The sequence below is a fragment of the Bacillus rossius genome, chromosome 16 (assembly GCF_032445375.1).
Source record: "Bacillus rossius redtenbacheri isolate Brsri chromosome 16, Brsri_v3, whole genome shotgun sequence".
NCBI lineage: Eukaryota > Metazoa > Arthropoda > Insecta > Phasmatodea > Bacillidae > Bacillus > Bacillus rossius.
Genome location: NC_086343.1, coordinates 19,723,191 through 19,729,197, shown reverse-complemented (window position 1 = coordinate 19,729,197; position 6,007 = coordinate 19,723,191).

The window sequence follows — 6,007 nt, the reverse complement described above, 5'->3', positions numbered from 1 at the left end:
TTAAAAGCAGTTTTTATAATATACACATTAAGAATAAAAAGAGGGAGGGGTGTATATATACATCAAAACACACAAATGTCTTTAGATAATATAGTTATATTAACATTTTATTTTAAAATATTTAAAACTATTTTATTACCATATGTTATATGCATTATGGATTTAGGGGGTGTATTCTAAAGGCATACCTTTATCATAAGATATTATTTGTATTAATATTTTACTAAAAAAGTATTTTACTTTAATTAGTTATTATATATTATATGAATGACAAGGGAATATGCAATAATATTACATATACTAATAACTTTTTACTAGGGCTTATGTCAAAAGACATAACTATGCCTTAATGTTAAATAATAATTTTTATTCAAACCTACCTATTTATTTTATTAAATGACTCATAAAACTTTTATTTTTTATGAGATATTCTTACTTTATGTATACATTTATAAGACTGTTATGTTTCATGATGTGATGGTGGCTGAGCGGGTAAAGGCATATACTTTAGTTTGGACTATTATCAAAATTAGGTGCCATCGAGAGTAGTTGGTTCTTTGATGGGTGACCTAGATCTTTATAAAACTATAGGGAAAAAAAAGATATATATATATATATATATATATATATATATATATATATATATATATATATATATATATATATATATATGAATGAATTAAGCGAGTCTGCCAACTTTGCGAGGTTTCTGAGACTTCCACACAGATGCGGCACCGTTGATACCCATTTCCGTTCCACATTCACGAAAAAAACTCCAACCAAATGCTGTACGTATATCGGGAGCTAAGATGTTTACACATCAAAAATCATTACATTTGGGATACCATTAACTGTATGAGTATCATAAAGTACCCCAGATCCGGGAAAAAAAAACCTCAATAGAAAGAGTTGCTTTGACACGTGATAAATTAATTTTTATCTTATTGAGTTTAAAGTCTTATCATCTGCAAGGTTGTTAGAGAGAAATAACAATACAATTCCAAGCTATTAAGGCAGGGGTTGGTCATGGTATATAACTAAGGAACTAGCTCAGCATTTGCCTGAAAATATGTAGGGAATCCACAGTAGTTGGACCAAGATTCGAATCCAGGCACTTTGGAATGCAAGTACAGTAACTTTATGCAACATCATCTTGCACTGTTGTGTCAGGTTTAGGTACATATTCTACACCTTAATTCAGTAGGTGTTGTGCAGAAAATGTAATTTAAAAGTGCTTGAGCAGAATTTAAAATTTTAGTTATAGGTTGTTGTCAATTTGTATTTTAGACTCTACCAGTATTCCAGTCAACGTTTGCAGGGAATAAAATATCAGTGAATGATGAACTCGCAAATTACACGCAAGTTTAAGTTAGATTGCAAATAATCATTACTACCCCTATGACAGGTGAAAATTTACTTATGTTAAATATGGTGTTCTTATTCTTGCTATGTGACTTCTTCAATAAGGTCTCGCGCCAGCATTTTAACCCTTCAGTATTGGCTATGAGTAAGCCAAGGTGCAACTTTCTCCAAAAAACCAGCAGGCCCTGGATTTTTCACGGCCTCCAATTTTGCTTAGCGACCTGCAGGAAAGTTCCCCACCTCCATCACATCCTCTTTCATCTTTTTCACTTACAGTTTTAATAAGCAGGTGTCTTCAGTTCAGTGAAATGCTTTGGTGATTTATTTACATGGAGTATACAAGTATTGTGAACTGAATATATATTTTTTGCATTATTTCTGAGGAATCATCAGGGGTTCGTGCATTTTCGATGAATTTAAGGTACAATAACACACAAGAAAAGAGCTCCACTTACTAACACATGCTACTAGCATCCTGTTGTACAATTATTTTTAAACACTAGAAGACTTTTTTTTCTCTCACTATTTTTACACAGGAACAGATTGCATTAGTGGAGCCAGAAGTTATTGCCTAGTTTTTTTTTTTTTTTTTGGGGGGGGGGGGGGGGGTTCAGTAGGCAAAACCCCCAGAAAGCCATGAATATTATAGACAGATTGATGAATCACTTATTTCCAGTGACTTTGTTCAAATCTGTGAGCACCAAGTCGGTACTCTAGTAGTGCGGAGTTCTCATTTTAATCTCGGAGACCCATCGCCTAGTGCTGCTGTGCATATACATGCACAGCAGCCTAAGAAAAACTTTATTTTCAGCACCTACCGTACCCTCTACCATCAGACGAGAATTTCATGCAAGTTTGCAGAGCTTAAATCTGCTACCGAGGCAGCTAGAGGGACCCACAAGCAGTGCCCCACGCCATTCCCCTTTACTACAATGTAAAGTGTTTGTCATTAAATTGCACAAACCAATTATTTTATAAAAATAAACATAATTAATTCCAATTTAAATTTTGCTAAAATCATATTTATTGGCCTCAAAATCATTTGTTATACTTTCAACATAAAATAAATTAGCAACCATCGTCAAAATTTAAGTTTACGATTGGCTAAAAACTATTGTTTTAAAGACCCCCTATTTTCTATGGAGGTTGTTCCATACTCTCAGACCTCTTGATAAGGGAATTTTCCATTAAAATATTCTTAAAAGTAAAACGCACAGGACCCTGCAAAGTTAAGAGCCGCCATTGCCTGCTACTCATGACATGACAGGTTGTCTTACGTGACAGTACATGTCGCTATTGCATGGAGACCAAACATCCGGCTGTACACGTGCTGCTGTTGCACGGTGGAAGAAAAGAACTATTGTTACAATGATTTCACTACCTTCAACCTGTTTTTACCCTAGCACTCACACTTACAACCTTCGCATGTTGATGCTCTGTATCTGCCATGCTCTACTTTATGATGCCATATTTGTTCAGTGTTTGAGTCTTCTTTGTTTGTCATGATGGATCTCCATGGAAATAATTTTTTTTTACTAGTGAAAAATCAAGATGACCACTGTCATTAGGGAGAAATTATAATTGCTAGATTTTTTTTTTTTAATTAGTTTTGGGCCCACCCACGAAATAGTAACTTTTATAATGTATTTTTAACAAGCTACTTTGTGAGAAGTTATGTTTAAGCTGTTATCAGGCAATCAAACCAGTGAAAATTATTCACATTATTTTGGTAGCCACATATATTGTGTGGCATACCAAAAGTTTTGCATCTCCTACTAATTTATATAACATGCTTTTTATTACAAAACAGCATGAAGTTTTTTTCGCACAGCTTAAATAAATCCCTTTCACGAAGTAATTAGTCATCAAATAGTTAAATTAACATTATAAACCTAACGCCTGCCCAATTTGGTTTTGCTAGCGTCACGTGTCACGCAAAACATGGTTTCAGTTTCCAGTGTAAGAGTTACATTTCTATATCCTCTCCTTGTTTTATGGCTACCATGTAAATTGTTTTGTATGAAAGTCTCCGTTATTTCTCTTTCTTCCGGGTTTATCCCGTGGTCCTCCGTACATAAATTAATCCTCGACCGTGTTATAGCAAAGGTGTTGAGAAAAAAAAAATTGGTTGTCTGTAAAGTCGGTTTACTGACGATAGTTTAACGTGACGACGTCATAACAAAACATTGATGAAATGATTGATCCAGAAGAAAAAGAAATATCATATTCGGCCTGAGACTGAGCCGTAATAGGTTTTGGCAACCAAACCATTTAGGCATTAAAAATATTATATTCTTTGAGGAATAATTTTTTTTTAATTTTTCAATCTTTTGCATGATAAAATCTACCTCTGCATACTTTTATGAATAAAATTGAATCATTTTTATTGAATTATTACTATTTTGTATGGATACAAAGGAGTGAAATGAAATGTGCAATTGAATTAATAAATTTACTTTTATTTGCATTCATTAATTCAAATATATTTATTACTTTTGAAATGTTGCGTGCGCCATATTTATTTTTACAAGTACAAAAAAAATTTTCGCAGCTGTCGAGTTTCGAACCAACAACCTTCAGTTTAAGAGAGAGGTACGCTAACCACACGCCCACGAGGCCATACTAAGGTAGTGTAGTTTCAAATGTTATATATAATTATTTATAAAAACTTTGTTCACGGTAGGGGTATAATATTAACACGATTTTATAACAAATACGCATCCCAAATACACCAAACTTATTTGTAATGTGTTACAATATTTTTAAAAACACTGTGCAAAAGATCTCGGGTTTAATTTGAATTATTATGTGTAACTGTAAAACACCATTGTTTGTACAAAAACGTATTTGAATTTTCAACATTACTTTTAAATAACCGTACCGATTGTGCTGAAAATCGGTGGACGATCGTTAAATTACATAATATTAATAATTCAAACGACGAAAATATGATTGAAAAGTCAAATCGATGGTTGTTCCAATCGAGTGGAAGAGAGATGCCACGCATGCGTACAATGAAAATGAAGAGAGATGCCACGCATGCGTACAATGAGCAAACAGAACACATCCGTAGTGGGACATCCGTAGTGGGACACTTTTTCGTGTGTGCAGCCGGCGTTCATCGATTTATTAGACGTTGTCACGTCAAAAAAAAAACATAGTGTGTACTTTCACCTTCCGCAATGCAGCCTTCATAGTGTACACACAAGGGGGAGGGGGGGGGGGGATGGGTCGGCTAGTCGTCATCACCGATTTCATCCGAATTCACAGTACATGACTAGAAATCAACGTGATGCAAGTAGAAGCTCCAGATGGCCACGCTTTTAGGAAATTAAATTTTTGTCGCGGATCAGTAAATACACAATCTTTTATGTAAGTGTAATTCCTAAGCAGTGGTTGACACAGTGGCAAGAGTTCAGATTCATAATGCGAGTTCATAGTTCGCCTCCCCGTTGTAATATTTATTTTCTTTGGTTTCTTTTCAGTTTTGACAATATGCCACAAATGAACCAAAATAATGCACAATGTATTGTATTTATTTATCTTTTCATAAAAGGCACAGGGTATCATATTATTATTTTTATTATTTTTTTTTTTTAAATACTTTCCCTTCTTGGAAAGTTATTCGCATTCCCAAATTTTCCATGATAATGCACCTCACGTTACGAATCCGTAACTGTTGCTGCTGTGCCAACCACCGCTTGGAAATTACGCTGATATAAAAAACACGTATTGACCGAGACGCTGCAAAAAATTTGTTTCCTAAATGCTCAGCCATCTGAAACTCCCACTTGCATCACTTTCATTTCTAGTCAAGTCCTGCGTGTACTGTGAGTCCGGATGAAATCGGTGATGATGAGTGGACGACCTCCCCTTGTCAGTCGAGTCTAATTCAGGACAGGGTGAGCTTTGTGTTTGATGAGATAAATGCATCATGTCTTGCAACACTAACACATTCAAGCATGGCCCCCCCGTATTAAAGCAAGGGGTCCTCCCCCGGGAAAATTTGGATTTTAAGGTGTAAAATAGTGCTATTTTAGCAGTTTTCGGTTCTTAAATTTAAATATTGTAATGGTAAAATTTTTATTAATTTTAATATGAAATTTGTTTGAGTGATGAATAAGAAATTAATTAAAGATTTGGGGGGGGGGGGAAGTTGAACCCCTAAAACCCCCCCCTGGCTACGCCCCTGCATTCAAGGCAGGCATGCAAGTTAGAAAAAAAAATATATCAAATGGGGACATACACACAATCAGGACTGTCAAGAGAAACTAACGGCCTGGGACCAACATTTTTAAACCCTTCACAATTTTTTTTTAATAAAAAAAATTAAACTTCAATATGATACTGTAGCCATAGCTGTAAATGTGATCTGGGTGTATCATATAATTTGTAAGGTTTCCAATGTATTCTGTTAGCATTTTAGTAACAGACTTACAATTTTCTGTTCTATCAGTGTAAACTTATTCGTTAAAATATTACGAATCTTAACCAGACATGGGCCCCCAGGATTCTGCCCCCCTCCCCCTTCTCAATCAACACAGCCCTGCACACTAACACAACACATATTCACACACACACATGCTGGTGCACATGCATTTTAGGTTCAAGGTAACATAAACCTTTTCAGAATGATAGGAGTATA